The sequence below is a fragment of the Bufo bufo genome, chromosome 7 (genome assembly GCF_905171765.1).
Source record: "Bufo bufo chromosome 7, aBufBuf1.1, whole genome shotgun sequence".
NCBI lineage: Eukaryota > Metazoa > Chordata > Amphibia > Anura > Bufonidae > Bufo > Bufo bufo.
In genome coordinates this window covers 232621260-232633059 of record NC_053395.1, presented here as the reverse complement: position 1 = coordinate 232633059, position 11800 = coordinate 232621260, and positions in this window count along the sequence as shown.

The window sequence follows — 11800 nt, the reverse complement described above, 5'->3', positions numbered from 1 at the left end:
AAAATGAAGAGTAGAGATGTTCTCCCATTTATAGTGCGGTCTCCGAACACCGGGAATATTGATCCAAGGGTCGGACGCTGTTCGCACAGCATAGCCGTTAGCAGACCGATCTAAAGGTATAACCTGTGTGCACTGATCTGATCAATGGCAAGTCTGCGTTTTGTGACGGATCAGACAATAATGGGGTTTGTTAGACAAACATTACTCCTGTTAGGTGTGTACTTTGTGGGACAGGATGACTCCTTGTACAGTTACAGAAAAAGTAAGTGACCCCTTTGGGGAATGACTTGGATTTCTGCACTGATTACTAAGAACATGCGGCCTGTTAATTATAGAAAAACACATTGGGGGAGATTTATCAAAACCGGTGTAAAGGAAAAATGGCTTAGTTGCCCATAGCAACCAATCAGATTCCACCTTATATTTTCCAGAGCACCTCTGAAAAATAAAAGGTAGAATCTGATTGGTTGCTATGGGCAACTAAGCCATTTTTCCTTTACAGCGGTTTTGATAAATCTCCCCCAATGTCAGTGCTCATGTACATGACGGTGTCCGCAAAATACGGAGAGCAGTGAGACTATGGACTCTTTACTGTAAGAGCGGTGAGACTATGGACTCTTTACTGTAAGAGCAGTGAGACTATGGACTCTTTACTGTAAGAGCAGTGAGACTATGGACTCTATACTGTAAGAGCAGTGAGACTATGGACTCTATACTGTAAGAGCGGTGAGACTATGGACTCTTTACTGTAAGAGCGGTGAGACTATGGACTCTATACTGTAAGAGCGGTGAGACTATGGACTCTTTACGGTAAGAGCGGTGAGACTATGGACTCTTTACGGTAAGAGCGGTGAGACTATGGACTCTTTACGGTAAGAGCGGTGAGACTATGGACTCTTTACTGTAAGAGCGGTGAGACTATGGACTCTATACTGTAAGAGCAGTGAGACTATGGACTCTTTACGGTAAGAGCAGTGAGACGTTGGACTCTATACTGTAAGAGCAGTGAGACGTTGGACTCTATACTGTAAGAGCAGTGAGACTGTGGACTCTTTACTGTAAGAGCAGTGAGACTATGGACTCTATACTGTAAGAGCAGTGAGACTATGGACTCTACGGTAAGAGCGGTGAGACTATGGACTCTTTACGGTAAGAGCGGTGAGACTATGGACTCTATACTGTAAGAGCAGTGAGACTATGGACTCTATACTGTAAGAGCAGTGAGACTATGGACTCTTTACTGTAAGAGCAGTGAGACTATGGACTCTTTACTGTAAGAGCAGTGAGACTATGGACTCTATACTGTAAGAGCAGTGAGACTATGGACTCTATACTGTAAGAGCAGTGAGACTATGGACTCTATACTGTAAGAGCAGTGAGACTATGGACTCTATACTGTAAGAGCAGTGAGACTATGGACTCTGTACTGTAAGAGCAGTGAGACTATGGACTCTATACTGTAAGAGCAGTGAGACTATGGACTCTATACTGTAAGAGCAGTGAGACTATGGACTCTTTACTGTAAGAGCAGTGAGACTATGGACTCTATACTGTAAGAGCAGTGAGACTATGGACTCTCTGCCTGAGGAGGTGGTGATGGTGAATTCACTAATAGAGTTCAGGAGGGGCCTGGATGTATTTCTGGAGTGTAATAATATTACAGGCTATAGCTACTAGAGAGGGGTCGTTGATCCAGGGAGTTATTCTCATTGGAGTCCAGAAGGATTTTTTTCCCCCCTAAAATGAGGAAAATTGGCTTCTACCTCATGGAGTTTTTTATTTTTCTGCCTTCCTCTGGATCTACTTGCAGGATAATACCACTTTCACACTAGCTTCTTTACTGGATCCGGCAGGGTTCAGCAAAATCGCTTCTGATAATACAACCGTCTGTATACATTATGAACTCTATTGAAAGTCAATGGGAGACGGATCCGTTTTTTATTGTGTCATAGAAAACGGATCCGTCCCCATTGACTTGCATTGTGTGTCAGGACTGATCCATCTTGCTCCGCATCCCATGACTGAAAGCAAACACCAGCATGCTGCTCCGGTATGGGAACGGAATACATGTTGGAGCGCTCTGTTCTGTTCAGTTATGTTTTGTCTCCTTTTGACATTAAATGAGGACAAAACGGAAGTATTTTTCTTCCGGTATTGAGACCCTATGACGGATCTCAATACCGGAAAATATTAACGCTAGTGTGAAAGTAGCCTAACGGACTGAACTGGATGGACTAAGGGCTTTTCAGCCTTACAAACTGTGTTATATAAATTGCGGAACGGCCAGAGCGCCACAAAACATACAGATGTGCGCACGGCCCCAATGAAGATTTGCAGATAGCACTCGGATGAAAAATCCAGGCCTAATCCCACCCCGACACTGGAGCACATGGGGGGCTTTATGAATGCTCCATGTGGAACATTCATCAAGTTTCCATGCCACGCTCGCTTTTCTAAAAAGCTGATGAGGGGGTTGGTATCTACACAACAAATGTATCAATACTTGTATATCAAGCACCGGAAAACTGCCATAAATTACAATGACGTTACTTTAGCTGCTGCCCGGCCTAGACTGTACTTTCCTGAGCTCGTGGATCTGAGATGCGTCAGACATGGACTCTTCGGCTACATGCACACGACAGCGAAAAACAGACACACGGTCAGTACTTCATGGCCATTTTGCATCAGTGTGTGCATCCATTTTCTAGCTGTGTGTCCGTTTTTAATGTCCGTTTTGCATGAGTTTTTCATGTCCGTTAAAAACAGACATGAAAAATGGATGAATTTCATTGGCCGTTATTTCTAGACCCACAGGATGTAGGCCCCCAGCTAAAATAATTTCCCCCATATTGTAGGATTATTTTATTTTTTTACTGCCCCCCAGCTTTAATGATGCCCCCCTTCAATGTTCACAAGGCGTCCAGGCCCTGAGGGGGCAGAGCAGCTGCAAACCATGATGCCCTCTCCCCCATTCTGCACCATTGGGAGGAGGTTTTGGTGTGCAGCATTGTGGGACATCCGGGTGTGCAGCATTGTGGGACATCCGGGTGTGCAGCATTGTGGGACATCCGGGTGTGCAGCATTGAGGGACATCCGGGTGTGCAGCATTGAGGGACATCCGGGTGTGCAGCAATGTGGGACATCCGGGTGTGCAGCACTGTGGGACATCCGGGTGTGCAGCACTGTGGGACATCCGGGTGTGCAGCATTGAGGGACATCCGGGTGTGCAGCACTGTGGGACATCCGGGTGTGCAGCACTGTGGGACATCCGGGTGTGCAGCACTGTGGGACATCCGGGTGTGCAGCACTGTGGGACATCCGGGTGTGCAGCACTGTGGGACATCCGGGTGTGCAGCACTGTGGGACATCCGGGTGCGCAGCACTGTGGGACATCCGGGTGCGCAGCACTGTGGGACATCCGGGTGCGCAGCACTGTGGGACATCCGGGTGTGCAGCACTGTGGGACATCCAGGTGTCTCATGTAAACTTGAGCCTTTGATATCCGCTGCCAGAGGAGGCGCAGGCCTCGGCAGAAATTAGGTGCATCCTCCAGCAATCCGTGCAATTTTGACAACATTTACACCTGGTTTTAGGCATAAATGTTGAATGTGAATTTGCCATGGCTCCTGGCCCCAGTGGTGAGGACAGCATAAAACCGCCACGTGCACCAAAAAGGTGCCTTTAAGTACAAAGAACCTGCAACACCCCCCCCCCCCCCTTTCTAATTTCATCTCCTTCAGTGAAAAATCCTGGTGCAGATTAACCCTTGGAGCAGGCAGTAACAGAGGTTCACTAAGGCCTCATGGACACAACCGTAGCAGATCCGTGCCCGTATTGCGGTCCGCAAACAGTGGGTCTGTAATATACAGGTACCGTCCGTGTGCGCACTATTTCACGGATATGGACCTACATGGATCAGAAGCACTGCAGAGTGGTTCAGTGGGATTTCTGTCCGTGCCTCCTCACTGCAAAAAAGTAGTGGATGTGGATCAAGGACTCCTTTCAAATGAATGCGTCCGCAGATGGCGGGCACATGGTCGGTGCCCATGCATTGCAGATCACAGTTTTCAGTGGGCAGCACACTGCTGTGTGAATGAGGCCTAAACGCACATTTTGATGGGAGAAGCCGATTGTCGGCTGCTCATTCAGTGGGGGAGATCGCCTCCACAGTAGGAGGACGAGTGGTCGGTCATCTTCATACAGGTGTACTGTCTCCGGGCAGCAGGTGGCTGTTCAGACCGCATGATCCACTGTCCACAAATGATAAGGTGGAGTATGCTGTTACACAGTTAATATTTACATTAACGTACATGGGAATTTATATTGTTTATTCTTTGAACCATTTCCTATGGATATTTCTATGGTTAGTTATATGCTGCCATCTAGTGGCCTTTTTTTGGTAATTCACTTGTTTTTCCATGTTCCCTCCCTGAGATCTATGACACATTTCCTTTGCAATGCTCCACCCTTCTTCTGGAGTACAGCACTTCCTGTGTCATGGATGCCGCTAACAGATCACATGTAACAGGGACACATGTATTCTGGATGGTACACTGAAGAAAGTGTCATTTTTTGACCGCATAATACTGAGATCTTGTATTGGCAGAATGGAATGGCTCTACTGGTCATTTGGGATGGGATGGTGCTCAATATCTGAGTGTTGACTCCACACACCAAAAGAAATTAAGAGATAGTTAGGAAGATATGACACCTATATCTGGAGGACGGCTCAAACATTCAATTTTATTATATTCAAGTAATATAATGTTCCACAGGTCATAAATCTAAAATAGTCATACAAGATACGTATATTGTACAGAAAATAAAACAAGAAATGATTAAAACATCACTAAAAATGACGATTCATTATGAGAATCACTGAGGCATAAGATGACTGGTTATTCAGTGAACCTAACGTTACTTGGTAAGTCCACCACAGTAGAATCGGATTATCCAATATAATGATCGTTCAGGCCGGATTTTTCGATCAAGTAATCACCGGATATTCGATATCCACAATTGATATGTCCACCACAATATAATCTGGTTGGCGAATATAATGATTATTAAAGCCGAATTTCCGATCAGTTTCTCCGCTACTTCAGCGTCTCTCGTGCTCGAATCCTGGCTTTTTCCGAACAAGGTGGAATGGAACGATGTAACTCCAGGAAGTTCCTACACGAGCACGGGACGAGTCTGTATTCCAACCGCAGATGGAAAGGGTTACCTGGACTTGTACCTCCTTTCCATCTGCTGTCTGTCTGAAGCCCAGCGTCTGGTGATGTCTATGCGTTCCAGACTTCAGGCTGTAAGTGACTGCAAAGGATTTGCAACCAAGTATTAAAAAGTGAAAGTTTGATTTATGATTATTATTATGTCCCATTACTTTTGGTCCCTTAACAAGTGGGAGGCACAGATGCAAACTGCTGTAATTCCTGCACCGTTCACCTGATTTGGATGTAAATCCCCTCAAATTACAGCTGACAGTCTGCAGGTAAAGCACATCTTGTTCGTTTCATCTCAAATCCATTGTGGTGGTGAATAGAGCCAAAAATGTTAGAATTGTGTCCATGTCCCAATATTTATGGACCTGACTGTAACTCAGACTCCAATCCCATGTCAAGTCAAACGCGTCTATAACCCAAGAATTGCCCCTGGGATCTAGGGAACAGAATTTTTTCACCTTCCTGTTGTCTTTTGAAGCAAACAAGTCTATATCTGGAGTCTCCCATCTGTCGACAATCATTTTGAAGACCTCCAAATTCAGGGACCATTCTGTTTGGTCTATTTTCCATCAGGTTCCTGATAGTCCTGATTCAGAGATCCCTTGAGATGGGTTAGGGTTAGATTTCACATTCTTCTCTGCCCAGTAGATAAATGTTGATAGAGCTAGCAGCTACTTTGATTTTGCTCCTCCTTGGTGTGAGAGATAAGCAATTCTCGTTGTGTTGTCTGAAAGGATCCTCAGGTGGTGATCCTGAAGCATCTCTCTCACCATGTTTAAGGATTCCCACACCGCACTCAGTTCCCTGAAGTTTGAGGATTGGCTGCTCACCGATGGGGGCCAAGAGCCTTGGTAATAAAAGTCTCCAATTTTCGCTCCCCAGCCCAGCAGGCTTGCGTCCGTTTTGATCTGGATATAAGTGGATATTCTCCAAGCTACCCCATCTGAGAGGTTCGTTCGGATCTTCCACCAGCAAAGGGATGACTTTATCAGGAATGAGAACGTTCCGATCCAGAAACCTTTGTTGTTTGTCCCAGATTTCCAGAATGGAATAAAATCCTTGGCCTTGATCTGGATCGGGACCTGAACAACAACTCCTAGTTTTATTCGTTATTTGACCCCCTGCCTGATGCTGTTCTGAGATATTCCAGACCCCAGGTTTGTCACCAGGAATCTTTTCAGAGGGACTGAAGAAAATTCTATTTTGTAGCCAACTCTGACTACCTCCCGGGCCCAGGGATTTGAGGTTATTTTATTCCCAGGATGAAAAAAAATTCTTCAGTCTCACCCCTACTCTGGCGTCATTGCTTATCTCTGGCCTTGTTCTGGGGATTAAGCAGAAACTCTTTCCCTTTACCCCCTTTAGGGTAACTCCAGTGCCCTGACTTCCGTTTCCTCCTATAGGATTTATCCTGGCCCGAAAGGGAAATTTCCTCCTGTATGATCTATCCTCAGGAAAGCCCTTTTTCTTGTCTGACGCCTTTTCCAGAATTCTATCTAAAACTGGCACAAAAATATATTCTCCTGAAAAGGGGTTGGAACATCTTTAAAGACTTGTCGCCTGACCACAACTTCATCCAAAGGGTTCGACGAGCTGCATTGGAAAGTTCTGCATCTCTGGCTGAAAATCTGACAGATTCGGCGGAAGCATCTGCCAAGAAGGCCGTTGCCGATTTAAGTAGAGAGATGGAATTTATTATTTCGTCCCTAGGAGTCTTGTTCCTTAGATGAGATTCCAACTCATTCAACCAAAAGGTACATAGACCTTGCGACCGAGGTTGGCGCAATGTTGGATTTCAGATTAAACGTAGCTGAGTCCCAAGATTTACGTAATTAACTGTCCGCTTTCCTTTCCATAGGGTCTCAAAGGGCAGTGACTTTTTTTGTTCACTTTGGCCACCTGAATGTCTATTTTAGGAATCTCATCAAAAATGTTTGACTCCGTAGACAAACCCTAGCCTCTTCTCAGGGTCTGACCATTCCTCTAGGATCATGTCTCGGATATTCTCATTAATGGGAAACACTCTGGCTCTTTTAACTCTTAAACCACCAAACATCTCCTCCTGGATGGAATGAGTTTTTTGAACCTTTTCCACCCCCATGGTGGCCCTTACTGCTTTTAAAAGGTCCGACTTTTTATCTGCTGCAAAGTAGAACTTTTTACTGCCTTCTGAAATTTCTCCATCCGAGAGGGGGTCTTCCTCATCCCATTGTTTGGAAGAAGAGGCATTGTCACCCAAACATTCAGAATCAGCGGAGGAGGGTGCTATTAATCTTTGCAGTTTTGGTGGTAACAATCTCGGGTTAGCCTTAGATATCTGGGACAAAGAAGATTTAATTTCCTCCTGTATCATGGACCTGAACTCGTCCCTTAGAAAGACACGCTCCTCACTGACAATGTTTGCAATACAATCCTTGCAGATATTTTTAGGGTACAAATCCAGCAATTTTTTTAAACCAAAAAATACATTTTGCTGGCTTTTTAGGTTTTGTCTGTGCCTCTTTAGTTACTTATGAGGCGAGAAAAGACAAGAATCAGGACGACAACATATATGACTCGGTGCAAATCAGCACCATACGCCAGCAGCCCGAGAGGGAAGTCAAACTATAACCCCCACTTTCCTAGAAAAAGGGTGACCCCCTTATGTCCCAGTGCATCAATATTCATGCAAATGGATAAAGACAATCCCCTCAGGGATCTTACAGGAGGCAGAGAATGAGCATGGAGCTCTCTGGACGAATGCGGCTCAGGACCTGACTTACTGATTGTGGCGGAAATAACCCACTGGGTTTTGGAGGGGCCTGTTTGCCAGCATCTTGCCTCAGGATTATGGCCCATATACTAACTTTGAAGGAGAAGACAGACCGGCCGCACAGTCTGTGGAACTGTTTTGGGCAGGAAAGCCATGCTTGCAGTCGGTCAAATGTGACTTCCATGGAATTTGGGAACCCCTGCTCGGATCTGGGTGATTTCTGGATATGTTGTTTGCCCAGATTAGAGCTATCCAGGGATGTATAATTAATAAGAATATGTGGGGCTTTGGGCTGTTTTCTGTGTTTTGGGGAAAAATTTGTGTTTTCTGCCTGTGAGTGATTAAGTTAGCCCATTGTGTTTGTGAATTGTATCACAGGCAGAGGGGGGTTGTGTACAATTGCTGGGAGTGTTTACATACTGTAAATGCATGTGATTGGCTAATGTATAAACGGTCTCAGTCTTCCACAAGGTCCCCAGGGGAGTGTCACTTGCTGGAAGTCCTGCATAAAAGGCTGACATGTAGCCCCATTAAAGTGTTCCTGTTTTACCCTCAACATAGAGCCTTGTCTGGTGTGGGGGGGGGGGGGAGGCTGTATCTACACAGGGGATTGCTATACGCTGTATACTTCCCTGGCTATAATCCCTGAGCTCTTTTAAGAGCTTGTTCCTGCATCGCTCTCTGAAGAGTTTCACCCACTGGAACCTGGAGCCTTGTCGTAGGTCCAGGGTGGGTAGAAGACGGCGAGATCCCAACCAAGCTGCGGCGGTTCATGGGGTCGGCAGTGCTTACGGTGTCAAGCGGAGTGCTTGGAGCCCTTGGGAAGCACTAGGAGCATCCATCAATGGAGGTACCCAGTCGGGGTGCCAGGAGATCCGTTACACTGATCACCAGACCAGTTCTGACCCGTGGCTCCCCGCTTTATCCGGCAGGATCACCGTGGAGCGGTCAGAGGAGCAAAGCAGGATTCAAGTACAGTACAGCGGACAAGGAGACTGAAGATAAACCGGCTTTATTAAAGAACCAGATGTAACTGCCGGAAAATCGGATTAACGGTATAAACAGGTTTACGCAGAATACATGAACAAGAGTTAGAATAAATGCGTTCTGCAGTATACACATCAGAGTCCAGGCTACACTCAGCTGATACCCAGGGGAAGCTTCTGCAGCGCACTAAGTCCCTGACTCTATAACCTATCACAGATCAGCACCGGTGCCACTCACAGTTCTGCAGATTCTCCTTGATCCCATAAGATGCAGTCTGGCTCCAGGTCCGGTCGCTTGCTTGTCTGTCTTTCTCTCTCTGGTTACAGCAGATGCAGATCTTCTTCAGCTCTGGCACGAAGGATCCGGCTGGTCTCTACACACGGTCCCACTCCTCTGTAACACACTGTGCAGTCTCTTCCTTTGGGTCACAGCTGCAGCACTTCAGTTCAGAGTCTATCTTGGCCTGTCTCCAGCACAGCCAGCTTCTCAGGACTCCATGAGTCAGGCTCCATGTCCCATCACTAGCCTTTACTTGGCTCCTAACATGGCAGCCATCCTCACAGCTACCAGGACACACACACACACACCTCCAGCCAGGACTCAAACCCCGGGAATTTCTGGCTCCTCCTACCTCTTGTGCATCTCAGAAAAAGTTCAGTTTCCTCTTTCTCAGAGCCACAGTGGCCTCTAGTGGCAGAAATAAGTCATTACAGTCTATGTAGTACCATATTGTAGATATCTGTGCAAAGAACAGTATTCTAGGGGCTGACCCTTACATGCCCCCCCACTTTAAAAGCGGCCATCCTTGGCCTTGCTATATAGTCCATGGAAAACAAAGGGGTTAATGGAACATTTAAACGGCAGTACAACATTGTCCACCATACCTACTGGCAGACCAAATGAACTCATCAGCAGCGTACCTGTTTGGTGGAACCCCTGCAGTAGACCTACTGGATTTTCGGAGGTCTTGACTATCTGCTAGGACCTGACTTTCTCCACTGGTAGCTGTTAACCTGGGTTGTTCCTGGACAGCAGGAGATCTGGATGTGGTTGTGGGTTCTTTGGACCAGCATGGCCGTACCTCCCAACACTTGCTCAACTCGCCTCTGGGACGTTTCTCTCGCGGAGTTACCACAGATTGGTGTGCTGGGACTCTCTTCCGGGTCCCACAAAATCGGATCCGCCGTTGAAATGCTATCTGGGTAGGTTTGTGTGGAGTGGCTTGCTCCCAATAATCCAGCGGTTCTGGGTGTCCAGGCGGCTCACTCCAACACTCTCTGGCGAAATGTCCTATATTTCCACACCGCCAACACTGTGCTCTTCGACGGCCCCCTCTCCGCCTGCGTGCGGGAGGTGCCCCTAGAACTTGGTGGGGAGGCAACTTATGGTGAGGACGTTCTGGTGTAGGAACCTGCAGGGTCGCCTGATAGGCTTGTTGTTGGGCCGGACAGGCCGCCTCAGGGAGATAGCACGACGCCATACGTTTTTCCAGGTGCGTCAACTTTTCTTGCATAGCACTCAGGGCGCTCTGTAAGTCTTGTACCACTCTGACTAGGACCTCTTCGCTCTTTGCAACCCCGAGGGGTGTGACTGTCTGGGTCCGTATCACTCCGGACGCATAACTTTCCTCTTTACTCCGCGCCACAGCCTCTGCCAATATTTGTCGGAAGGTTAGGGCAGGGTCCACCCTGACTCATTCCCGCAAGGCCTGTCTCAGGGGAGTGCTGTAGAGTCCCAGAATGAATTGTTCCCGCAGTATCCGGTCTACGGGCCCCAGGCCGGTTACTCCGTCTGCCTCTTTTTTCTGTATTTAGGCCAATATTCCCTGTAACGCCATCGCATATTGTGAGACCCCTTCATTCTCTCGCTGAATCTGGTAAAAGAACGTTGCCCGGAGGTGCCCCGCACTAGTCGTCTCACCGTATATTTCTTCTAGAAATTGCACAATATCTTCCAACGTTCTACGGGTGGCTTCTGGTTGTAGGAAAGCAGTCTTCCGGGCCTCACCCTCTAAGGCGGCCAACGCGATTTCCACCTGGAGTTCTGGGCCGACATTGTAAATCCTAGCAGCGCTCCGTAACCTTATCACCCAGTCCGACAGCGACATGTTCTGGCCATCAAATTTGGGTAGCAAGTTAAACAACGTGCCCATAGGGAGGTCCCTTGCAGGGGTTCCACCATTGCCTGAGGTGCTCACATTAGCATTATGCACATTGCCTTCAGCCGTCTCCATCTCTGTGACTGTACCTTGCTCACAGCGCCACTTGTAGCGGTCAGAGGAGGGAGAGACCGCAAGGCAGGATTCAAGTACAGTATAGCGGACAAGGAGACTGAAGATAAACCGGCTTTATTAACCCCTTAAGGACACAGCCCTATTTCACCTTAAGGGCCAGGCAATTTTTTGCAAATCTGACCAGTGTCACTTTAAGTGCTGATAACTTTAAAATGCTTTTACTTATCCAGGCCGTTCTGAGATTGATTTTTCATCACATATTCTACGACACTGCTAAAATTGGGTCAAAAAAGTTAATTTTTTTGCATAAAAAAAATACAAAATTTACCAAAAATTTGGAAAAATTTGCAAATTTCAAAGTTTCAGTTTCTCTACTTCTGTAATACATAGTAATACCCCAAAAAATTGTAATGACTTTACATTCCCCATATGTCTACTTCATGTTTGTATCATTTTGGGAATGATATTTTATTTTTTGGGGATGTTACATAGCTTAGACGTTTAGAAGCAAATTTAGAAATTTTTCCGAAATTTTCCAAATCCCACTTTTTATGGACCAGTTCAGGTCTGAAGTCACTTTGTGAGGCTTAGATAATAGAAACC